The 27,399-nt window shown below is 42.6% G+C and overlaps 1 protein-coding gene across 3 annotated transcripts in view; it reads right to left on the bottom strand.

Annotated features, from left to right (window-relative positions):
- Positions 1–27,399, bottom strand: part of bcam (basal cell adhesion molecule (Lutheran blood group)) — a 49,370-nt gene that overhangs the window by 15,777 nt on the left and 6,194 nt on the right. The window lies entirely within an intron of this gene.

Below are 27,399 nucleotides of genomic sequence, written 5' to 3'. Positions count from 1 at the left end.
GAGAGAAAAAAATGTGATTGAGGACTTCTGATCAGAGGGATTTGTTAACAATACAGATTTGAGGAACGTATATAAGTTTTTAATTTCAAGTCAAATCCCTTTTGTTTATATGGCCCAGAATCACACATTTATTTCAGCATGCTTAGACCCAAAATGGAAAAAAGCTTTTATAATGATGAAGAATTGCTAAAAATGAATGAGGTTGGACATATATAGTGGCTGACAGCACAAGATAAAGAACTTTGGTGAATCCCTACTTTATTGAAACCTTTATGACTCACAGCAACATCAGAGGGTTTCACTGACAGTACAGCATTATGACATGTTTTAGAAAATTATAGCATGATATGTATGGTAACAATTAAAATCGCGATGACAGTAAACTTCAGTACTGCACACTGCCTACTGAAAAAGGACAGGAAATGAGGACATACAGAATGAAGAAGGAAAGACAAATAATAAAACCACAATGACTCTCCATGTTATTAGATTGAAAGCCTGAGTGTTTGTTTAATACCCTCAGGGCTTCCGAGTGCTCAAACACTGTTACGAGAACCAGGGACAGCCGCATGGCGTCCGTGAGGGACTTTATCAGCAGTGGAGCACGCCTTTTCCTGCAATGCCTTGGGCAGTTCACACTCATCACTCGACGCACATGCATTACATACACAAGCAGCAACAGGAGGCTGGGGTCTGTGATTACCCCGTGTGCTATTAGTCATGGCGCCTCCCCCTCTGGAAACTCATGTACACAGACACACATTTCACGCAATACAATGTTCGCCCACACAGACACAGACATGCACACACAGACACATGAAATACAGTAAACAGACACACAGTTATAAGGCTCCGGAGATGACAACTGACACCAGGCCAATGCCAGAGTGACGGGCCACACGTACACAGGCTTTAACTGTACCTCACCCTTGACACAAAAAAACATAAATCTTCTACATGAAATAGATGTTATCTTAAAGGAATATTCCACCTGAAATTTATCAGATTAGATTGACAGGGATTACAGCATTTCTACTGACAACAGAAAGTCCAGCCTGAACAGGTGGCTAAAATAGCTAAATACACTACTTCCATGTTGTGTTACTGCCAGCTCATTGCTATAAAGTGCTGCCTGTAGCATTTTAGTGATTTGTTAGCAAAACAAGGTTTATTTGGAACACACAGTATTTAGATCAATAGCAGAGAAGTGGATTCTGCTGAAGGAGTGGTTTGTGAAGTTTCTACAGACTTTTTCATTGGAGGATGTGAATCTGAACAGGCTACAGCAGCTGTTTCCCTGCAAAGGTAGCAAGCAACAGGTAACTATATTCCCTTAAAGGTGTATGAACAGCAGTAAAAAACTGTTAAGGGATCCTGAGGGAAGCTAGGAGGCCCTCGTGACTGGCACCGTCAGTGTTCTCCATTGAATAGAAACATTAGGATGCACACAGTGTCCTAGATCTCAATGGCAGAGTATGCAGCTAGAGCACATGATGAACCCAAACTGGTTCCTGTGGGGATAGGGAACACCATAGCTCTCTAAACTCTCTGTGCATCTACCTATGGAGAAACAATGTGACAAAGAGGTTGCAATAGAAGAAGGGAGGGGTTGGAAATGTGGGAGGGGATGGAGGATGGAGAGCTGGGAGAAGGGAAGGAGCTGCATTTCTGCTAATGAAATCACTGCAGCACATGCAGTGTTGTAAATTGTAAGGTACAGTAATACATGAAAGCAAGGGAGTTCACTGTGATGTGAGTGTGAGGAAACAAAGGACAACAGCAAAGAAAGGACTATGTTATTTAAGTGACTGGGGTTAAACTGCCAAATCAATGCAACTAAATCAACATATGGAAAGCATATTTCATAGTCTATCCTATTATATATGCATGTACAATGTGCCATACCTATATGAAATATGGTGTTTCTTAGGCATACTTAGAATTAATTGAAATGCCAGTAAAGATACAGTAAATTCACAGAAAAGTGTTTTTACAGAGTAAATAAGCAATGCTTTCAGTAAAACAAACACTCCACAACATTCCCAAAAAGTCCTTCTATACTGTAGTATCATTAAAAAGTCAGAGGTTTACACTCTAATTAATATTCATAATATTGGACATTCATGTTGCTAATGAACAACCCATACCCATACCCTGCATGATAACATAAATTAATCATGTTGTCAATTTCTGGACAACAAAATCTACACTTGAGTAATTTATTCCTTGAGAGAAACTGCCAAGAGTGGGGAGGATGGACTTCTGGGAATCATAGTTGTTTGACAGGCTAGTTTTAATAACAGGGCAGAGAAACGCAGACGGGGAAGATGAAAGAGTGTTTGCTAAAAACGTCTAAAGAGAGATGAGAGTAGCTGAGGGATGGCCACCTTGTTATCACTGTGCTGTGAAAAAGAGAGGGAGCGAAGGATGGAGGGAAGAGAGGACGGAGAGTGTGTACAGAGGAGATAATAGGGAGAGCTGTCAAAAATACACACCGTGGTTGGTTAGTGTTGTGTGTGTGAGTGTTAGTGAGAGACATTCCATCAGGGGCAGATGCTGTGATTCCCCATGACCCACAAACCACATGGAGGTCAAAGGTCAGTCAAGTGTTGACATTTGATGAAAGGATCTCATGTCCCTCTCCACTGTTGTTTTCTATCACTTCCTCTTCATTTACTTTTTCCACTTCCTTGTCTCTATTTTTTATCCTGCCTCCTTATGCATTTCTTTTTTTTTGCCATCTCCATCCCTATCCACCATCCCACTCCCTCATTAAATATTTTGTTCTACCAGCTCAGTAGCTCTCAAGTGAACCAACATTAATTTTACAAACCGAGTCTCGTGTTCTGAGTTTGTTAGAGGGATGCAGCCCAAAAGAAAAATCCTCCTCTGTTTCTGCGCCAACACAAACAGGGAGCCAGACAAGCAAACACACAAGAATGTGTGAGTAAACCAAGTGCTGTGCTTTTAGGCAGCACTCAGGATTTAAGAGTCCCGTTAAGTGGTGCATGGGAAAAACACACACTCACACACATACCACATTAAATCAAGTGACTTAATGGCACATGCACAGCAACCCCAAATCTTAACTTGGTTTCTCAAGTTATTTGCCTTCAGAAAAACACATGTAAACTCTAAATCTTCAGAGTAAGCTTATAAAATGTTTGTGAGAAATCTAGCCATGAGTTGCTACAATATTACTGGTTACTGTGGCCATGTTAATATCTAAGTCTGTAAATTTTCAGTGAATTGTGTGAGTACAATTTTCTATTATAGTTTGAATCAGATAGCTGGTGTCTCCACCTTTTCTTAGACCTTTCTATCACATGATGATGATTATATTCTGTGTTCTGGTTTACCAACAACAATGTGAATCTATCCTGTGGTATTAATGGTGCATGCTAACAAGTGTAACCAAAACAATCAGATATGATATTGCTCTACTGGTCAACGTGGTTGATGAGTGGTTTTTACACTAGCCTGAGCAACATTAAGTGACAGGAAAATTAAAACATTATTACAGGTCTCAGCTATACTTTATTGCTAACATGCCAAAATGGTCAGACTCGCAGTACCACTAGAGGGGCTGTAGACTCTTAGACTATATGTTACAAAACTACGACATAAATAAACGCAATGCAGCTGATTAAGCCATATTTATTTGTATGTAAGGTGAGCAATCATATATTGATCTGCCATCTTCTAACTTTTAGCTGTGCAAGTCACACACTGCTGATCACATTCAGTGATTCTTGTGTCACTGACGTAATGGAATAAAATTACATGTTAAATTGCTCTCTTTCTCCTACTCTAGCCCTCCTTATCTCTCATTTGATTTCACTATGTGTCTTACTCTCACCCTTTTCTCTCTTTCACAAACATCTTTTGGTGTCATTCGCAATATGTTTTGGTCCAGAGTGATCAATCAGGTCACTGCTCTGTGTTCCACGCACATGGCAGCTGGACAGACAGAGACAGGCAATTAAAACATAATTAGGGAGTCCTCTGTCCAATCTGAGCCTAGAGCAGTGTATGCGTGTGTGCAAGAGTGTTTGTGTATTTAGAGGCACAAGCTGTTGGCTGTCACTGTGTATGTGAGTGTGAGTGAGAGGGAGAGAAAGAAAGAGAGTGGTGGGGGCTTGTTGGATGGGAGGTGGGGGGGAGGGCAGGGCCAGCTACATGGGGGTCTCGTTAGCTGACGCAGGCCAGCTAATCGGATTTAGCCAAAGAGAGGGAAAGTGTGTGTGAGGTGGTGTGTGATGGGGTGCATGACCGGGTAAAAAGACAGATGGGAACGAGACGGTCAGACTGTGACCTGTACACACACACACACACACACACCCAAACACACCCACACACTACTACAGTATATATATATAATGCATGTGAAATTTATGAGCAACCGAATCACCCCAAAAAGCTATGGTTAAGTACAGTGTGTGTAGAAAAAAAAACATCTAAGTCTGCTTTCAAAGCAGCGCAGCTGAGTGTAGGAGACCCACAGTAGTTGTGTCAATCCCACATCTACTGAAAAGTTAATGTGAAACCATCCTTAATACTCTGTGTGTCTGTCTGCTTTTGCCTTTTTCTCTGCCTCCATCTCTTTCACACACACACACACACACACACGCACACACACACACGAGTGGGTGCCCCTCATTATGAAAAACACCAGCTGGATCCTCTTTCTCCTGTCCTCCTTTTCCTTTCACTCTTGTTCTCCCCTCACCTACTGCTGTATTCTGGACATCAAACCAGGAGCCTCTGTCTCTCCCTGACTCCTCCTTTTATCCCTCGTTCTCAAAGAGCATTTTTTAATGCCCAATGCACAAACTTGCTGGTGTGTCTTGTCTGTGCATGTGTGTGTTTGAAAGGAAGAGAAGAGAAAGGCAGAAGAAAGATGGTAAAAGAAAGGCAAAAAGAAAATAAGAAAAGATGGGCATAGGGAGAGTAAGAAGACGAAAGGGAACCAAAGATGACATGTTTGTGCAAACCAAGCCTTACTTACACCAGTGTCACCTAACTAGAGCCTCTTTATGAAACCACCATGAATCTCCTTTTACCGATAGTACCTGCTTGTCTCCCTGCTAACCCAAACAGCACTTGGCTGTCAAGTGACGGATCTCCTGTGTGAGGCAGTCTGCTGTATGCACCAGGATGATGGTACTAGGGGCTCAGGAGGAGTGTGCTAGATTACATGTCTGCATGTGTCAAAGAGACAGAGCATAAAGATCTGCACCAGTGGCAAGACGAGGAGTGTACGGAAGACTTGATCTATGAAGTGAGAGAAGCTGAGAAGCACAAGACGAGGGCAACGCAGTACCTGCTGGACGAGGAATGTCAGGGAGTGTGCATGTACCTGTGTATGTGTGTGTGTGGTCCAGAACATCCCTGGCCTCTAACAGGATTAGTGTGTTTGAATGTTGGCAAAGCAAACAGCGTCCTGCTGCAGATGAGACACCCTCAATGTCACGAGGACTGAGTCACATACAACATGAGGTCACAGAAAAAAAGCATGTAACAATAACTTCCACTTTTTATTCATCACTTTCCACTGATCAGCACTGTCTCCAGTATGTTTACAATTATTTCTCAATCTCCTTAATGTTGCCTTTTCCAGCAGCCCTGCTGACATCTCAGGCTAAAATTATTCTTGAATAATCTGTGATGACGGTGTACCAACTGAGACTACATGTACAGGTCAGTACAGTAGTAAAGATAATGGCTGCACCTATTCATAGTTAACATTAGATCTGTATGGATTAGTTGATTATTGTGATAATCAATAAATAATTTGAGTCTGTTTTCAAGCATAAACACATTTGGTTGGGCAAAAGCAATTTGGAGACATCACTTTTGGTTTCAAAATGCCAACTCACTAAATTATTATGGACATTTTTCATAATTTTCTAATGTTTTACAGACCAAACTATAAACTAAATTAATGGTTGCATCAAGAAAATAATCAGTTGATCACTTGATAATGAAAATAATCTTTAGTTGCAGGCCAAGATAACATGCACCTAATATACATCTCTAATATCTAACTACACATCAGGGCTACGGCATCTATATTGCACAGAGACCTGGAGCTATAACTTGTCAGCTTGTAATCTGTTGCTTTTCAGTAATAGTGGAAGGATCTTGTGAATCTACAGCTGGCCACAGCTCTGTGGTATCAATAGATGAAGCCATATGATATTGGTCTACTGATCAACTTTTTGTAAAGGGATGTTGACACAAATCAAAATGAGTGGTTTTTACACTAGTCTGAGCAACATTAAGTGACGGAAAAATTAGGACATTATTAAGTATGTCTTTTGAGCAATAATGTATTCACCTGCCAGCTACTAACTTCTAGCTGTGCAAGTCACACACTACTGCTCACATGCACTTCCTGTGGAAAGATAGAAACATCTGTGTGTTACTCACATTCTGACATAATGAGATAAAATTAAAAAGAAAATTGCTCTCTTTCTCCTCCTCTAGCCCTGCTTATCTCTCATTTGATTTCACTATCTCTCTTACTCTCACCCTTTCTTTCACAAACATCTTCTGGTGTGTCAGTGCTTACATTAGTCTGCCTGCACTGCTAAAAGGGAATGGTTTGTACTCCTCTGTAAATTCAGTTTGTGCAGTGACATTCGTTTTGGCAGACAAACTCAATGCATCTGAGAAATTTGCCCAAGAGGACCAGCTGTAATGTGGAAAAATAAACACAGAAAGGCTCAAGAGAGGTTGGACAAATACAAAAGAAGGTGTTTATTAATGTGAATAAAGTTACTATATGTTTTTCACTGCTGGAGACATAAAAAGTTAGGTTTGTACAATTCTGGTGAAGCAAGAAGAAGAGTATAATTTATTTTTTGTTCTGGTTTGAATAGCTGCCCGTTTGAATTGAATAAATGCATATATACACACTGTATGATGTATATGTATTATTGTGGGAGTGTATGTGTGTGTATGTGGGAGTGTATGTGTGCGTATGTGTGTGTGTGTGTGTGTTAGGGGCAGGCTCGATCAGACTGCCAATGTCGGGGTGGTTCCATGTAAGGCCTGGAGTCCGTCAGTGCCTGACTGATGAGACAAGAACAGGTGCAGTGTAGAAAGAGCAGCTGCTGCAAAACTCACACATACACACTCTCTCTCTCTCTCACACACACACACACCAACAATGAATGCCACATAGAGAGGGCAAGGGAGAGAGTGAGAAAGACACAGTGAGACAAACAGAACTACAGAGATGACAGACAAGAACAGAGAGGAAGTTTCACAACTGGCCAGAATAGAGACCCAAACAGTTATAGAAGTAAAACTTTTAGCAGCCAAGGAGACAATAAATAAAAACACACACAAAGCCAGACAGAAATAGATACAGTATACACTCACTGTCTGTCTCTGTGGAAACTTCTAATGGTAAATGAATCCATATTGGAGCCATGGACAACCGACTAAGTGCTGCAATGTTTGTTGGTGTCCTGCTAAGTGTTGACCTTTGAGAGGGAAGCATGCTAATGCTAATTAGAATCCCACTGTCATTTCCTATATTCATAGGGTTGGATTTCACAGAGAGAAATGGCCAGAAAGAGAGAGGGAGGAGGAGGAAGAGAAGAAGACAGGAAAAGGAATAGGCAATACATGAGTAGTTATGTGCAGTTATGTGCCAGGAATAGCCACAAATTCATCTGACATTGGTTTAATTCTAGAAAGTAACCACATCCTGTTGCAAAGGTTATGACAGTTTCATTCCCACTGTATTATGAGCCACTTCATTGGCAGCGTGATGAAACATCTAATATCCTGTCACAATAAAAGTCTGATCCTGCAGAGTACATTTAGTGCCTCTGTACACATATCTTTCAATTCAATTCAATATATTCTGAGCAATGCAAACAATACAAATTACAATGTTCTGCTTCATCACAGGAGCTGATTTAGTCATGAGTTCATTCTTCACAAAGTCCCCAAACCAGTGTGAATAATCATAATGGATTCCTGGTTGACCTTTCTACAGACATGGGTGATTGTGCATGCACAGTGACTGCTGTTCACTCTTTGTATGGACTTTTTGTATTTGCTGTTGTGACTTGATTTGCTCACAATGTTCCATGACAACGAAATTTCCCCAAGTGAGACTGATGAGGTATTTCATTCGAGAGTCAAGGAGTCCCTGATAAACTGTTCTGAAGACAAATTCATGTACATTTGTTTTATTTGCCTAATAAAATAAGTTGCATCTTCACCAAACACAGAGCTTTAAGTTAAAATAAACTTTCAATAACTTCAGTCAGCCAGGGTTTGACTCTAATGAACTTCACAAGGAACCCCTGATAAAACTTTTTAAAGGATTTTTTGCCCAATATTGCATGGATGACAGCACTCTAAAGTAGCAATTACAGCAATCAGAGAATCACACAAGAGTCCTGTAAATCTGCTCTGACTGTTCAGAGGCCAGTCAAGAGCTTCTGCAGTTATAACTCCAAGTTGATAGCCTAGCTCTATTGTGCTTCAAAGATTGTATCTGTGACTCTAATTGGAGTCAAACACAATAAAATCTTTGGTGCTCATATTTCACTGCTGGGTGAAACGGGTGCACCTCCGTTGTTTTTAATGTCTGTGTGTTTCATGAGGGTTATGTGTGATATCTGTATGTGTTACAGCAAGGAGGGGGTCTTGATTAACGGTTAAGATAGAGAGTGCAGATGCCGCACTCTAAACCCTTTCGCCACAATTACAGGATATGGAGGGGCCTGTCTGTCTTGCCTGTCTGGGCTTGTATCGATGTAAAATTCAGATGTAAAATTCACACCTGGGACCCCGCGGCAACGCATACTCACGCAAATGTTGAGGTTGCAGCTGGTTGTGGAGGTCATCTGAGTCTAGCAGAGGAGAGTGTGTTTTACCACTTTGTTTTTTTATTGGCACTAAAACTACCAGTTACTGTGTGTCTGTAATAGAGAAGAGAGAGGAAATGGGGCAAAGGAAAGACTGTAAGGGGAAAACAGATTTTATTAGATATTAGATACGAATCCTGTAACCTTTTATTATTCTGTTCTCAGTTCTCTACAGTTTTTCTATTAGCTCCATTTGTCTGTTCAGTCAGATTTCAGTCTTATGGTTCTGATATCAGTGTTCTTGCTTGGAATCTGATCTTTCTTTCGTGTTTGATTTGTACAGCTAGCCTTGAAGGAAGCTGATGCGATTACCACTTAGAACAGGTTTAACTTAATTTGGGATTGATAAGCTGGACCTTTAAAATGAGTAAGGAGGTACAGAGGACAGAGACAGAGGGAGGGAACAAAGACATGAGTTTAGAAGAGGTCTGATGTTCCCAGGGACTTGACGTTGATCTAATGCAGCTGAGTCAAACATAAGGCTATTAGCAACTACGCATCAGTCTTCTCCACTGCCATAAACGCAACAATATTAGCATCTGTGCATCCTACTTGGTGCAATAAAATGCAGAGCCTCAAGTCATCGCAAAGTTCAATGACTCGGCAAATGATATCTGCCAGCCAAAGCAGAGTGTGTGAACTCCTTTTTGTATGAAAATGTGTGTTGTGTTCAAGTAGGGGGCAGAGAGGTAACATCACAGTGTGTGCAGTTGTGACAAATAAATCACAGCTTTACTGGTGTGTGTGTTGTGTCATCTCATGGCAGTTTAGGGGCTCAAGACAAACACTGTGAAGTGGGCTACAAGGTCGGCCCCTCACATGCTCTTTTGTCGACTGGGGGATTCCCCCTCGCCGGTCCTGTCGTCCCAGCAACGGGGTGAGAAGTCAACCCCATTCAAACACAAGAGGTCTGGAGCTGTGTGGTCGATGAGTGCATTTCTGTAGGTGCGAGTGCGGGTGCAGGGACGAGAGTGGGTGTGTTTGTCCTCTTCGAACATGAGCTAGTGAGTCAGGAGGAGAAAATGAGGACAAGGATAGATGGTAGGGAGCAAGGAGGAGAAAAAACACAAAGAAAAACGGAGACAGAGTGCACAAGCAGAATACAAATTCGCCGAGCTGACATTGCAGTCTTCCACCCCATTCTACAGAAAGCCACAGTTTGAAAAAAATAAAACAAAGCCGAGATGTCTTATAAAGAGATTATAAATAGAGCTATGAATACATGAGTCTTGTGAGTTTTAGTGCTGTGTAAGTGGTTCTGCAAAAGTCACTTTGATATATTGTCTCACTGATAAACCTAAGGATTCTCAGAGTGCCCTTCCCCATTAGAGTTAGCTGAGTAAAACTGAACTCATCTCTCACACAGAATATCTAAGCCATTTATAAAGCTAATATCTTTTAGCTGACACAATCTGGTGCCATTATATGTGACTCCATTAACAGTGAGTTAGCACGACAATAGCCAGTGTCTTGCTCCTATTAGAGCTCACATTTGGGTCTTAATACAGTGTTGGTAACAAAGGGGGGGAAAAAGCAAGGCCACAGCGGTGAATGACATGGAAGATCGGTTAAAAATATCAAGTAGAATTTCATTACTTTTTGAATCAAAGAGCACAAAACAGAGAGGGTCCACCAATTACCGCAGTATGTTTCCTGCTGGCTGCCTTTCATTTTCAGGAGGAACTCAATTTAGGGTGTGTGTGTGTGTGTATGAGACAGAGAGAGAGAGTGAGTGAGTCTCCTGATCGACTGAGAGAAAACCCAATCAGTGGATGTCACTAAAGGGGCAGAGATGAGAAAAGGTGTTAATATTTAATGTTTCGGGGGCCCCGAATCTGGGCCTCCTTTCCCTCATCTCCCTCTTCCTTCCATCCCTCTCGCCTCAGGCACTCCAATTAACACACCATGTCCTTTTCTTCCCCCTCTCTCCCAGTATTTCTCGCTTTTCCCTCCTTCCTTGAAACACAGCCCCTGGCGAAAAATAAAATTTAGAAACAGGAAAAGAGACGAGGCAGGAATGGAGGGATAGGCATGGAAAAAAAAGGAGAGTTTGACTGGGATTGTGCTAGGCAGCGTGACACAAAGTTTGGACGAGAAGAAGTTAAGAAGGCTAGAGGGTCTCAAAGAAGAGAACAAGAAGACACAGGAGAGGACTGATGCAAATGTAAGAGTGAGCATAAAACCAGAGAAAAGAAAGTTTGCACAGAAGCTCTTATATACAGAGGAGTTAAAACTGAAGCAAAGGAGAAGGAGAAAGATGAAGTGAGGGAAGGAGAGGGTCCCCCGTGTGTCTTCAATTCCCCCCAGCCTCTACCTATTTATCAAGGTAAATGACTCACTTTAATGGCCCAGAATGATATGCAGTGTTTGGCAGAGGCAATCTACTTGCATATGTTGCCGCTAATGTTGCTGGCGTCCATAATAGGGTATCCTAATGAGGTGCATTCAATGATGAGTGAGGTAGCAGAGATTATAAATTCCTATCAGGACCCCATGAGAGCAGGGGCAGCCTTGAAAGGATAATGGATGAAAGAAAGGCTGTGTTCATACGTAAGGTTCTACATGTTGAACTGGATTTTGACAAAAGGAGATTTAGCATTGCACTTACAGCACAATAATGTTGGGTGACTTTAGAGATAGAGTTAAAAAGAAAAGGTCAAAAATGAAGCAATGTGTCCAAACTTTTACTTCCTGGCAAGAGTCAAACTCCATAAATGCTGGCTCCTACATTTCCCATAAATCTAACCTATAACATCTTTTGTTAAGGCCCATTTATGCTTCATTGTTAGGGGCTAGGCCATAACTTACAACAGCTATGTGCACTGCATGCATAGACTTGGAGGTTATGCTGTGGGCTGACGTGTGCCTGGACCAAAATGTAACTACACATTGAGGCAATGGTACCAACACAGAAACTATGTGAATACTGATTAGTCAAGGGGTGTGTTTAACTCCCATGCACTTCCAGTTTTGTGGTGAGCATTAGTGAGTAATTTTTTCTTATCTTGCGAGAACTGAGGAAAATCTGATTGAAGAAGTTTGCAGACACTGACATGGTAGTTAATGCACATTAGTAAGCATTACTCCATTTCTCTGAGCAGTGGCACCTCAATGATTTGTTTAAAAAAGTCCTCATGTTCCAGTTTCAGTGTATATAGGGGTACCACTGACAAAGAATGATGGAAAGAGAGAAAGAAAAAAGAGGCAGGCCCTTGAGGGAGATTGTCCTCAAGATTCACTGTCCTTCCCTTCTGATTTTTATCAAAGGCAAAACTCACATGGCAACTCCATGTTGCTTTGGATTAGAGACAACAAAACAGTGCAGAACAGGGTCACCACTGTTGTGTCAATGGATATCACTTAACAGAGGTTACTTAGGACAAAAACGTGTGTTATCTCCTGCAGCAATTCTTGTGACATTGGACTTGATTTGAGCAAATAAGAAATACTAGCAACCTGTCTGAGACTTGACTGGTAGGTATTTTATTTTCTATGACAAACCGTCTGCACTACTCTCCCTTCACTGCCATTACTAATTGTTTTATGTTTTCAAAATGAAAACTTATTGACACCTCTGTCTTTTACTGTCAGGACAGATTGTCAGAGGGAGGAGAGAGAGAGGAAGAGGAGAAAGGCTGACTCAGAGTATAAATAAGGGGAGAGACATTAAGACTACAGCTAATCTCACTAAAAGGGTTAGGACAAAGTGCTGCCGCCTCTGCCGTCTCTCTCGTTTCCCTTCTCCCTCTATCCTTGAATCAATTCATTCTGCAAGTCATTTCCTAGCATACTGTGTAGAAAAATACTCAGCGTAAGGTAGCTCTTCTGGCCATTTGCTGTTATAACCCCCCCATTGGAGCATGTCCATTAAAGTGTTTGTATGTGTGTGTGTGTGACTTTAAGAATACACTACCTTAGGGTGTATGTGTGAAAAAAAACAAACAATCCCAGATGCTTTTGTTCGAGACGGGAAATAAGATTTGAGATAAGTTGTAAGGTGAGGAAGAGGTGAAAGCAGGCCAACACGTCTCTCTGCAGGTTTCAGATTTCTGTTCTAGACCCTACTACCAAAGAGAGAGAGACACACACACACACACACACACACACACACAGAAACACACATTAAATCCATAGACTTTAATAGGCTGTCTTGCCAACCCATGTGTATTTTAATACAGATGGGTCTAGGGATGGATGTCTCAAGTTCTATTTACAGTAGCCTATTTACAGTATGATTACTGTTACATTCACAAACAGAGCGAAACACACGCACAAACACAGCTGCCTGGCCTTCATATCTCAACAGCTCAGTACCTCAAACACACGTTCCCTCTGCCACCTTTTTTTCCTCCAGCAGTCATCTCATGCTGATTTGTAGCACCCAGGTGTTTCGTTAGCCTGAGAAAGGGTCTGTTCCTGGGTGGATGGGTGCACAAGGTGAGGTAAACAAAGAGAGGGTAACAGAGGGTCTATGGGTAAATAACACTGAGACCAGGGCTTAATTTGTGCCGTATCCTGCCAGAACAGGATCTGAGACTTCCCAAATTGGGACCAGTGCCCAGTTGATCCGGATCCGGCACCTCCACTGTCACTATCTAAGCTTTTCAGAAATGGTCTCCAGAGAGGATGAGTCCAAAAATGCGGGCCAGCATTTGAGTTTGACTGCATTAAAACACAAAATATGTGGTCATGGAGGTCACCAGGGGACATAGCAGCAGTTTACGCAGCTGATCAGACTAACTGTCCCACTCTTTACCAGATGTTGGCTGTGATCACAGTTTTGTTGTTTGCCAAGAGAAAAAAAATATGAGGAACGATTTACCATTTTCCTCTTGATTTAACATTTTCGCACGGATTAAAAGTGATGAGAGAATGTCTGGCTTTTCCACATTTGCTTGGTGACAAGGCTCTTGTTTGCATGTTTTTTTTTTTGCTTCACTTTAGCAAAATCACTGTCCGCATTTCCCCTCTGATGCACCCTCTTTTCCTGTCTTTTTTCTGCTCTATCTTATCTCCTATTCTCCCTCTCTGTAGGAGTGCTGAGTAGCACTCTGCCCATCTCATTTAGAAACAGCCCTCCCTTCACTTCTAATGAGCCTTCATTTTGGCAGAAGAGGGAGAAAAGCCAGAGAGAGGAACACCATTTCCACTACTTCAGCTGACAGCAGTTCCCTCTTAAAGCCCTCTTCTAATACCCACATGGGACTGCACAAGAGCGCTGGAATAGGGAGAAAATGGTGGAACAAATGGATAGCTACTCTCCCTATTAGCCTCCATTATCCGCAAGCATCATTTCATAACTAGCAACTAACAAGGCTTCTGTGTATGCGCCCGTGCCCCTGTTGTGTGTTTGAATGTGTGCCTTGGCTGGGTTAGGATACACAAATCTGGTGTGGACAGCTCAGAAACCAGAGAGAATTGCCCCTCTTTGTGCCCGAGCTGAAATACGAGAGCGCTTGCTGAATAAAGGGGGTCTTATAAGGGGGCGAGGGCACTCCTTAGGGGGCCAGTCATCCGGGCGTGACAAGCCAGTACCGCTGTAATGAGATAACAGGCCACTGGAGTACGCGTAGATTCATTCCTCCTTTCTTTCCTTTCTCTACATCCATTATCCCATTGCTGTTTTCTTATCCATCCATTGCTCCATTTTTTTTTAAAAAGCGGGCCATCGTGCTCAGCAGGCCGGTAAAGCCTGTGTGTGAGGGACAGATAGAGGGATAGAGAGGAAGGGGTAAACACACTGGCGGAGATACAGATAGAGCAAACAAGAAGAAAAGGGCACAAGAGTGTGGAAATGAAAGCCTGGAAAGGAGTGTGTCTCTTTGTGTGCGCACTCCTGAAAAAAATATTAAAGTGCATGTTAACAGAAGCTTGGAAATCTTGAATTTAAACATGGCAAATGTGGAAAAAAATGGCAGAGATGGAGGGCAGGGAGTAATCAAGAGATAGAGAGACAGGGTGTATACAGCATGGGTCACTGCCTCCAGACAGGCTGGGTAAAGCCTACCTCCACTCCTCAGCCATCACAAAATTACCCCTGCACCTGCCCTCCAGCCGTACTCCCTCCCGTCTCTCCCTCCCCCCTGACCCCCTCCCGTCTTGGACAAACCGACTTCTACAGTGTTGACAATGGCAACACTCAGTGGGAGGCTGGGAGATACGGGAAATCCCAGCTAAAAGGTGAACTCATTCACTGTGTGCTAGGAATATATGACTTTCAGCTTGGCAAACTACACCCAACAAAAGAATCACCACATGTCTTTTGCCCTCTCCATAACCAGTGCTAATTCATTGCCACCAGTGACCTCCATGTGTCAGCTAAACAACAAGGTTCCAACTTATCTTTCTCACCTCTTCATACTCCCGACAGTGATTCATTCGCTTAACAAAAAAAGAAAGAAAGAAAGAAAGAAACGTTTTCACTGTGCCTTGCTCTTAAATCAGTGTTTTCTCATCGTATTTGGGTAGATTTATAGATGTGATAATTGGACAGCCAAAGCCATGATTTCATCTGAGCGACATAAGCTGTGTGCCTGCCTGGGCTATCAACACTTGCTATCCCAAAACAGCGTATAAGCCGGAGATTTAGAACGGTCTGTCTAGCCCTAAATCTGTAGTCTCCTGCCTGGCATACCTCACACACAGCAGACTCAAATACACACACACACACGCGCGCACTCACTACCTTTTGATGCTCTACCTCCCACCCCCTGTTCCTTCTTCCCTACCTACCACTCTCCCCCTCTTCTTTTTGCCTATTATGGCGGATTAACTTATAATGCTTGGATGAACTTCAGTAAGTGGGGGGTACAGAGTCACACATCAGTACACACACAATCGCTAGCTGGCTGGCTGGCTGGCTGGCAGATATGGTCACAAGCCCACTGGCACAGACACATGGGGCCTTTCTGGAGAACTGCGAGACACACGCTGACATACACACATATACAGTACATGCACATGCACATGCACACTAACACACGTTTACATACAGGAACCAGACTCCCATGCCAAAACCGAGTGAAAGGTGCAGAATCCACACCAAAGCCCATATTAATCCCCCTGATCCCTCGGAGATAGAATAATTCAGAGTTAATTACTATTCTCCTGCATTCCTCTCTTTTGTCTCCTTGATTTCTAAATCCACTGAACTCCCCCTCTCCCTCAATCAGGCAACCATTTGAATATGCTGTCTACTGTAGATTCTTCTTTGTCTCCTCTTCCACATTTATATTTGTTTTCCCTGCTGCTCCACTTGTGCCTTGGCAGACTTTTCTGCACTATGTCTTGACAGAGTAAAATGAGAGGTAAATATGGTTATGAGCCCTCTCTCCCTCTCAATTTTTCTCTCTGGGACACACACACACAAACGTACCGGTCTTGGCAGCAGCTGACACAGAGTCTGGCATTAAGATTGTGTCTTTCTGGTTGGAGTTTGGAACCACAGTGAGTTTAATTAGAGTGGAGAGGGACCACATGGCTGGCTGCCTGGCTGGTGTAAGACTGGCTGAGAGGCTGGGTACTGGAGCGAACCAGTAACAACCATACTGTAAGATGCTTAGAAAATACACCAAAAAATATTCACTCCAGTGTGCACACTGCAATGTATTTATAGCTATAGATACAGTAGCTGCACACTCATTTGTATGCAGACAACTTCCTCAAATATCTTTCTGTCTCAAACCAACAGTGTTCTTGTGCAGATAACCCATTATTCAAAAGATAAAATGCCCTTGTAGTATGGATTTAAAAGCATCCTACATCACTGCCCATGTCAAGCGGCATTATCTTTTGTGTCTCATGGTATTTTGTTGCATGTGAGGTGCATATTTTACACAGGGGAAAGAAAAAGAGAACGCGTTCCCACAAACTAGTTTCTATTTTCTGCACCAACACTTCAAGACAGGCCAGCAGATAAGCTGGAGACGAGGAGATAGCGAGGGGCAAACGCTCGCCCATACATGGGTAGGGCAAGGAGGTGGAAAAAAGCTGTGGTATGCACACGCGCATGCAGACACACACACACATATTTACACACCCAAAGTGCATATTTTAAATATCATTCAGCATATGGACAGAGCAAGCACACATATCATAACTGGCATGCTGATCATGTATTATGCACACATATTTTAACATAAACTCGGGGGAATATGAGCTCACACAAATACACATTCCAGTTGGCCAACTCCCGCCTGTGTTAACCTTCCAGCATTCCTTGCTAATCTGCACGATAATGGCACACCTGTCTTCTCCCATTCTCTATTACCTTCACAAAAATACAGCGGGGGGTTTAAAGGAGGAGCGGAGGTGGGAGGGCACACTAAACATATTCATGAACAAACAGCTGATCCATCCACTCTTTTAATTTTCTCCTTCTTTATGCATCCCTCTATCCATCTCCCCTCCCTCCCTTGATCTGTTTCTATAGGGAACAGTCAATTTTTTAAACAAGAAGAGAAGTGGTTTTGTCTTTGCTCTGGTTGGGGGTTGGGGGGCTGTATGTTACCACGGTAACAGACATAGAGGTTATTGTCATAGCTAGACAGGCATTATTGGTGAAAGTGGGAAGGACGGGGCACGAGAGGGGTTTTTCTTCGGGGGCTGGGGCAGGTCAGAGATTGGAACAGTGCAGGCCAGGGGGCGAATAACTAAAGCAGTGGGCAGGCGGGGTAGGTAGGTAGGTCACATTATTATTGATTGCCTGACATTATGTGGACAGCAGGGGAGTCCACAGAGACAGACGAATAAATTGTGGCTTGACATCAAAGTCAGGCTGCTGACATTGAGCCTGCAGGGGACAGAAGCTGCCCAAGGCTGGATTAGAGGTGGACAGATACACACAGGCACGCACAGACACAGAAATAAACAATGAGAGTGCTGTTCATCAGTTACCTGATAAAATGAAGGCTGTTAAGAGAGAAAGCTTGAAAATGAAAATGACAGAACGAAACAGGATGAAATGTCAACCGTGAATAATTTCAATTCCAAGCTCAGATTTTTTTTATGAAGCCACTTTTTTATAAATTGGACATTTTTCTGACTAAGACACCAAAAATGTCTTACTCATTTACACATCAAGGCTCACCAGAGACTTTCACAAGGTGCATTATTCCAGTCCTCATAAAATTCCAATCTGCTACCCAGTACATTTTTCACATTCATTAATGCTTCATTAAATTATTATTCATAGCTTAGATGATGATGTGATTAGAAAAGAAATGGGAGACAACAGATGAAATAATTAGGGAAATGAAGCTAAGATTTAAATATTCAACGTTCAGTCTCATTTTGAGTGATTCCAGGGACACTTGTCTTGTGACTTCACAAAGCAAAACGGAAAATATAACTGACAGGAGAACAAAGTTGTCTGAGAAGATATCTGCATGTCTGTCCAACATGACATACATATTATCCTGTTAAGGCCACGCCTGGCGCAAGCCTTTCATCTGTGGGCATCAAGCCTGACATGGAGGGCACCATCCGTCATTGTCTGCTAAGTGACTGACCGTCCTGTCTAGATGGCTATCAGCAAAGCTAACCGGAGCCTGGTGATAATATCTGGAATGTGTGAAACTTGAGAGACAAAACAACATGAGTCACAACCTGTACAGACCTGCAACTCCAGGAGATGGAAGATAGATAAGAGACACTGTGGGGCTGAGGAGGGGGGGATTCAGGTAAGGGTTGGAGAGTTTACTAGGAGAGACAGCAAAGTTAAAAACAAACAAGACAAAAACAGTGGGGTGTCATCATGAATGGAGAAAGAGACAAAGACAAGTGGTAGTTGGGTAGCAGAAGGAAAAGGGTGGAGGGAGAGGAAAAGGTGAGACAGAGTAACATGAGTGAAAACTACTCCCCACCAAGGCTTTGAGCCACCAAAGACTAGCAATCTCTTATCCTCTAACAGTAGATGTAAAAGTACAACTTCCTCTGCTCACACAGTGCTCATGTCCTGCTTTTCAGGAAGAAAAACAAAAATACTATCAACTGTTTTTCTCCTTTCCAGTGCATACCCAAGGTCACACACTGAAGGGTAACGCTGCTGGCCTGAGATCTCACACCAGATGGGACTGTGACCCTATGGGCTATGCTTCCTATTGCACCCACATGCTCACACATAGACAGACAATCATTCATCCTAATTTAAATACAGCAAATTTACACTTCTTTAAGGTCTGTGTTTCCCACTGACATTTCATCAATATTGTGGCCCCTCCATTATAGGTCAGTGACACCTTCTGCTTTCACTGGCCACTGAAACTTATTAGCAAGGCAAGCATGGCATTAAAAAAGCCAGTTTAGAAAAGGTTAGAGCTGACTTGAGCAGTCATCCACTGAAAAGATAAGTGTTTGATTTTAAATTTAAATTCAAAAAAAAAAAAAAAACTATTTTGAAAACTGATTAACTGCTTCAGTAATTAATCACACTAAATCTGTTTCCATTTGCTGGTTTTCTCCATTTGATAGCATCATTAATGGAATATATTTGGGTTTTGAACTGTTGCAGCAGATTCGCTATTTGAGTTACCATTTGAACACAATCATATCAAAAAGATCTCCTTCCATTCCCTCACATGCTTTACGCACAAATTCTTTGATGAAAACTGCTATGCCACCACACTTATGCAAGCACACAAATCAGATGTCCAGTCAAGATATCTCATAGACTCAAAGACACTAGACAATACCTCAATCCCAATAAACAGGTCAGGACAGGACAGATATGATCAAAGACTGCCGAAGAAAAAAAGATAGCCACTGAGGAGGACAAATGCATAACATATTCACCACTTTAACTCATATCAAACAGCAGTTACCATGAAATGTGTCTGTGCATGTAAACACCAGAACATATTAAAATCACATCCCATGTAAACAGTAAACCCAAAATCTTCCATCAGAAAGATTTTAACCAGAATGGAAAAATGGGTGCAGCTGCTGGCAAGAGAGGAAGGGGAAAAAAAAGTCACACCATGCCAGTGTGGCAAAACTGGCATGAAAATGCAATGGTAACCGCTAGCACACCAAGATCAAAGGAAAAATGAAGCATAAGAAAGGAGTGTGTCAGGGTGTTCTTGTATCACTTTAATCGTGGCTGCTGCATACCACAGAGGCAGACAGTATGGAGAGTGATTTGTTCCCCTCTTTTAATTAATAAAGTGTGTCCTAGAGGACCGGTACCTTCCCAAAATAGAAATCCAGTAACATCAATAGTGTCAGTGTTTGACTTTTGCCCTAAGAATCCTGTGCAGTATGCTATGTTGTAATTTTTATCAATGGCCATGTGTGCATTTTCATATATAAACACATAATGTCTGCAGGTGTAAACACCAGCACCACACCATAAAATTACAGTTACCCCAACCTCTGTTTTTACAAAAACTGTATTAAAAGAGTTGAGCATTATTCACCAAGCTATATTCTAAAATGAAACTCTGGTTTCTGTCCAAGTGGATGAATCTTCTTGAAGGTGTTTACAGGAGCAGATGGTCCAGGTAGGCGTTGGAAATGCTGGTTGTTTAGGATAATGGAGGAAATAAAACATCATATGGTGGGAAGCCAAGCAGGATGATTGTGTGTGTGTGTGTGTGTGTGTGTGTGTGTGTGTCTGTATCTGTGTGCGTGTGAGGAGGCTTCTAGAAGTTCATATGGGTGCTGAGGCTTAACTATCAGCACCTCTGATAGCCCTGGCACCATGTCATCCACCTCCTCTATTTCCAAACGTCTGGTAATAATGTAAAAACGCTGAAACATGAAGGGAGAGAAGGGAGAGAGAGCATGGATGGGTGGGTAGAGAAGGAGGTGGTGGGGAATGGTGGGGAGGTGAGGAAAAAAGGGTGGGGTTAGAGAAAGGGTAGCTGGAGGGCACTGTGAGCAAGCTAAAGATGAAAAAGAATCTACTGACCAGTATTTTTCACGTTTTTAGCCATTTTTGAAAGTGACATAAGAAGGGGAAAGCATTGAGAACATTTCACTACAATCCAACAAAAGTTGCTAGAAAGAAATAATAAATCAAAAGAGGAAAAAGAAGAAGAAAGGCATGAAATGAAATGCATCCCATATATTACTGGACATCTGTGATCCTGTGACTATTTCCATAACTGTCAACTGTGCCTTTCATTACAAGAGTGGGGGACAGAGAGAGAGAGAGGCAAGATCAAGATAAAAGCAGACACGACACTATTGAACTTGTTTCAATTAGATGAACTCAAAGGCGGCGGTGCTGCGTAGCTGGACCTCCCATCAGCATCATTCATTTATTATTCATAACACTGTGTCCAAACTCACAGGCCTGTTCATAGAAGATGATTTTTTTAACCAAATGCACAGATGACTTAGATCATGAATAAGCCGTCCAATTTACATTTCCAGACTTTTCTTTGTTTTTACATTGTGAGCAACCAATTTAGTTTTTCACAGAGAATATCCTCTGACTCGGTGTCACTAAATGTCATTTGAGAAAAGTGTGCTTTTGTAATGCCTAGGTTAGAATTACACATACACTGCGGTTGGGGGCCCTTAGGCGAATTTTGACATTCATGCTGGAGAGGGTGTTTTTTGAGAGGGGTTTGCAGCGGCAGGCAAAAGCTTGTCCACGCAGGTAAATGGCAGGAAGAGGTAGAGTGAGAGAAGAAGGGAAAGGACAAGAAGGAGAAGGGTGGGGGGTGGGGTCGGTCTGTCAAATCCTGGAGGAGGTGAGAGGTACTAAAGAAGTGTGAGCTGAGGAATGCGAAGGAGAAGTTGGCAAAGCTGACGGACAGGAGGCACGGAAACTGTCTATCATCAGCAGCGATCCAGAATTTTCCATGACTTCAGCTCTCCATCTCTGAGCAGAAAGGTAGCTGGGGGGCAGAAGAGCCAGCGCTGGATCTCCATAATGAGCTGTTAGCCACAGGCTGAGGTGGCAGCCGAGGCACCGAGACACATGGAGGTAACACTTGGAGGCAACACTCTAGCTTAGGTTTTAGCCTTGCACAAGTGAAGGCAGATGGGCTCCAAAGTCCCAGTAGATTGGGCACGTGTTCCCCTGATTAAAAAGGAATTATATACATTTTGCATACTAGCACACAGATGCTCACCGCCCTCTGTTATCATAAATCACACCAACTGTTTGCTTCATCCACAACATTTTGCAAATAAGTTGGCACATATGCGAGCTATGCCACAAAAGGTGCGCTGAGGAAAGTTTTCTATATAAAAATACAATAATCTTATTGATGCAAAGTATAGGGCTGCAGCAGGGAACTGTAGTGAGTGGCTACAATTTGCAGTCATTTTTTTGTTGAGTAGAGATACAGGAAAAGAGAACTAAAAAGTTGAGCAATAACAAAACTTGCCGGACTCAGTGACAACTCAACATGACCTCACTCGCCATTAAGAAAAGAAGGTCTAAGTAACACAGAGGTATTGGCATTACTCAAAATGATTTCTGCAATATAAACTCCTCTTTCCACCCACATGCATAATAACCTTATGTGAAAACAACCGATAACAGCCTCTGTATTTATCTGATAATTCATTCCATTTTGGATTGTGCTACACCAAAAGCCAGCTGCTGCAGACAAACAGAAGCACTGCACTGTGTCAGTGTTACTGGCTAATATGGTTTATGGGCAGACCTGTGGACCAAGCCTGGCTCAGGCTGATATGGAGGCTTGTTTCCACAGTCCAAAGCCAACCAGCCAATCATTTGGATATTGTCTCATGTTTGTACTGGAGGCTTTGGCTGCCCTCTGTGAGTCAACTGACTGATAATCCACTGCAGGGTCTCTGACCACATAGTCGAGTGGGAACAGACAGAAACAAACAAGAAATGTGAAACAGCAGAGAGAGAAATCGCATGTGCAAAATACAGAATTCGGAGAGAGCAGTAGTGAGAGGAACTGCAACAGCAGTAGTGAGAGGAGAAACTGAGACAAAGGAGAGGAAGTGGAAGAAGGTGAAAGAGTCAAAAGACTGGGAAGGGTGAGGAGACAGTGAAAGAAAAAAATGAGGACACACAAAGAGAGAGAGGTGCAGACGGTGCTGTAAGTGAACATGTGCAATACGATCTTGAGTCCATGACCGTCCAGCTGTCTCTCCTCTTTCTCAGTCCCTACCACCATTTCCTTTATGCTGCTAAATATGTTGTCCTTGCCCATGGGAGATGGCAAAGAAAGCGAAAAAGAAAGAAATGAAGAGGCACAGTCTCAGCAGGGGCAGGAGAAAGTGTTGGATGAAGGACGGGAGGTCCTGTTCTGATACTTGGATACAACCGAGGCGAGGGAGGAGAGAACAGGTGGGTAGCCACAGGAAGACAAATATGCCATTGTTTGGCTGGTATCTATGTAACCATAAGGTCCACGTCTCCTCAAACTACTCCTAGCATTTTGCATCTCTCAGTGCATGGAAGTTGAAAGTTAGCATTAGCTTGGTGTTACTGTTGCATACTGTGCTTTGACTTAGCTTGCCCCGTCATGCCGATGGTGGGCCTGGCTTTGATGGTCTCCTGAACCGTTACACCAACTGGTCCTCAATCAGCGCCAAATGGACACACATACACACACACGCAAACAGATGGGAGTGAGGTAGGGTGTGTGCGTGTGGGTGAGGGGCTACAGAAAAGGGTGTAGGGGGTGGATGGTAGAATTTTTTGGCTAGCTGCACCTTGCTAACTTCCTTGCCAAGGAGAGCAGACTCTAAGTCTGACAGCCTGGATCATATACCACCAGCTGGCAAGCTAGGAACCACAACCATGGCGACACAATATGACACAATGGAAATAGGGAAATTTTAAAAAAGAGAGGAATGAGAACAATTAGGGAAATGAAGGAGACAGTGAAAGTATTATTACATCAAAATACAGGAAATGAAAGCTGGATTTCCCAATTTTCAGTCAAAAAAAATTTACTTGGAGACATCATGTTGACGTTTAGATTCTTAAACGAGAAAGAGAGGTGGTTCTGGCCATGTGAGGCCATTCAGCATACTGGTGGGCTCTCCTAAAAGTCCAACGCTGTACCATCGCCAGCTGGTACTGCCATCGATGTGAGACTGAACACACGCACAAACACGCACCTATTTATAACCTCCGTTAAATCCGGATTCCAGTTCACATTAGGGTTGCAGTAATGTTCACATGCTCCTAACAGCCCTGACTGCTCCAAATGACGGGCGCCCACACACACAGCAAAGTCCTGTCATACACCCAGGACTAGCTCTCCCCTTTGTCACACGTGCACACACACACACACACACACACACACACACACTCTGCAGTGTTAGCTCAGTTAATTGGGGTATGCATTCCAGACACACACTAGACACACTTTAAAATACCCAGACACCCCTTCTTATGAGTATGTAGATGCACACACACACATTAAAACACCTGCATACATGCATCAATTTGTCCATGTGTGCACAATCACACACACGGTTTAAACATCAACAAGTACCACTGCTCGTCAGGCTCTCCCTTTCACTGTGCCTCAACTCCCTTCACTCCCTTCACTCTGCACCTCCTCTCCTCTCCATTCCTTTCTTTTCCTCTCCCAATCTCCCCTCTCTCTGCTGTGTGTGTAACCAGCCCAGTATTAATACCTGCATTCCAACAGCCTACAGGAATGTCTTAACAATGTAGCCTTGTTCAGGTGCAGAGGGAGAAAGACCTCACTGAAAAATACATAAAAAAGTGAGGAGTCCCAGGCCTACAGCATGTAAGAACTGAGGCACGTTATGATTTGAGATGAACGCAGTTGAGTAGAATATGCTTGGCTCTCATGCTTCTTCTAACACTTGAGGCCAAAAAAAAAAAAAAAATCATATTCATACAGATGTGGAGTATATCCGTCAAGTACTGTATACCACTTGTTAACACTCTCTTTCACACAGAGTCTACAAGTCCAGGATGCAGAGGACAGATCATACAGCTGAGCTATGCCGCTTCATTGGAGAGTGATAATTCACTATCTTACTTCACTGATTTTCAATTGTATCATATTGTAATGACAGATTCCATCATGTTGAGATTAGAGCCGCACTGATTGGGGAACTAGTCAACTATTTTTAGACATGAATTGGAGTCATTTTTAAGCAAAAATAAATAAATAAGATTATTGAACTGTTGGTCAGACAAAAAAAGATATTTGAAAATGTCAGCTTGGGTTTCAAGAATCTGTGAAGAGTATTTTCAGTATTTTCTGACATTTCATAGACCAAACAAAAGGAGAAAATAATTTGCAGATTAAATGATAATGAAAATAATAATTAGTTGCAGCCCTACAGTCCAAACTAATTATTCTAAACAAACTCCAACCAAAGTGAGTCATTGTGTGTTTTGTTTTCTAAGAGCAATTTGTTCCACTGAACATAAAATTAACTATTTTATGTCACTGGCCGTACTGTGATCCATTTCAATGTGGGAAAATATTCCTATTAATATAATGATATTGATTTGTAGACCTAAATAGAAGAGAGAGATAATGAAAAGCAGTGACATACTGAATGCTCCATCACCCTCGCCCCCATTCCTCCCTCTGCCTGTCCCCCTCTGTCAGGCCTTATTATTGAACATGTGTCCTCTCTGCCCCTGCCATTAGGCAACCCCACCCTTATGCACTGCTTTCAATGCCCAGGCACACACACAATGTGCAGCGCACACTCCTGAATCGCTAATTGACTTGGGGAGTTGGTGCATCTTTCATCATTCTCCAAGGAGACAAATCTTGAAGTGTGTATGTGTGTATGTGCATGCATGTGCCTATGTGCCTGTGTGTGAGATGTGAGTGGGGATTGGGATCAAAGGGGGTCCTCCAAGCTGGCTGTCCTAGAACTTTCAGCTGCTCTCAACACTCTGTACAGCAGCCAGGAAAGGCCTAATATCTGTCCTAACCATCATTCACGAGTGCTACCTAGACGTACAGTATGTTCGGCTGACTTCAGCTTGATAATCATTCAGAAGGAATAATTGTTAACTAAATCTAATCTTACTGCTGCAACATGCCCACCAGGGCAGAATGTAAGATGCTCTTGAGGCAAAATACTGGGGTTATAATTACTTTAGGCCTTAATAACAAGAGGCTAAATCAGTTAGGCACTCTGTAAGTCTAACATTATCCCCACAATAACTATCCATCATGTTTGTTGTTGTGCAGATTGCACAGACATGTAATTGTGAATCATTTAGCCTGATGGAGTCATAACCCAATTGACTGTGATTGATTTTGGATTAAATATTCATATGGACCAGGAGTAAGCTTGTACTTTTTCCTGGTAGAATGAATCAAAATGATACTATGAAACTTGACTCTTCTTGTATTACTGGAATATGGACACAACTGATGAACAACCCATGAGATTCGGCTTTCAAAAAAGTCTGAAAAAATGCACTTCACTTAATGGATGACTTTCCACTGCTCCTGAACCGAACTGATGCAACTTTACAAATACTGTTACATGAGTGGGAAGTGAATGTTAGTCAAACTCCTTCTGGCTTGATTATTGTCATTAGCTGAACTGTCAGTCAAAAAAAAGATTACCATCCCCTACTGCTGAGAATCACCAGGGATTTGAGACACCCTGCCTCTTTTGGCTCCCTCTTTTCAGACTATTGTGATGATTAGATGACACATGGTTAGGAGGATTCATGTATTTTCTATTGGCCCCTGGCAGGGATGGGAGACAAATGACGGACGGCGGGCGAGACAAGGTTAGAGGAGGAGAGAGACAGATGAGTGTGAGAGATATAGAGATAAGAAAAACACAGTGATAAAAGTGGGATGATTTACAGAGCTGGGCATAAAGTAGGGGGTGGTAAAGACACCGACAAGTGAATTCCAGGGAGAAATGTAACTAAGAGAGAAAGAGAGACTCGCACTAAAGTTAGGAACAGGATGTGACTTGAGAGAAACATTAACAGTCAGAGCATGGTAACTTTACCCCTCTACTCTTTCAAAGTCAAGTTCGCACAGGCAGAGAGGTGCAAAGGGAACTTTAGTGCTGTGGTCGTTGTTTCAGAGGGCCTCTGGTAAATGAAACCTCCATAAAACAAAGACGAGTTATGTCCTTAGGCAGGTTGCCTGACTCGGAAGCCCTGAAAACTGACACTGGATCTGTTCAGCGATGACACTCTCGCCTGGCTCTCAGGTAACACGGGGAGCCCCCTTTTCTCACACAAACAGACATGAAGTCATACCAAACATCCAACACTAAGGACCAATCACCTGTGTTGTAACACAAACACCACCTCTGAATTTCACACACCAACCCCTCTTCCCCTCCTCCACCTTCTGCTCCTCCTCTTCCTTCCCACCATGGAGGATTAATGGTCCATCTCCTGTCTCCCAGGTCCCCTTGGTCCAGTTAAAGCAATAAGATCTCATTGTCAAACAGTGACCAGCCTCAGCGAAGAGGTTAACCACCGCTGCTTAACCATTAACTAGATTAAAGTCAGGGGGGCGCAGGAATGTTCTCTGACAGATGGAAAAGGGAGACTGGACATAAAAAATGGTTTAATCATTGT

The sequence above is a fragment of the Lates calcarifer genome, linkage group LG15 (genome assembly GCF_001640805.2).
Source record: "Lates calcarifer isolate ASB-BC8 linkage group LG15, TLL_Latcal_v3, whole genome shotgun sequence".
Lineage (NCBI taxonomy): Eukaryota > Metazoa > Chordata > Actinopteri > Centropomidae > Lates > Lates calcarifer.
This window is presented reverse-complemented; position numbering and strand designations above follow the sequence as displayed.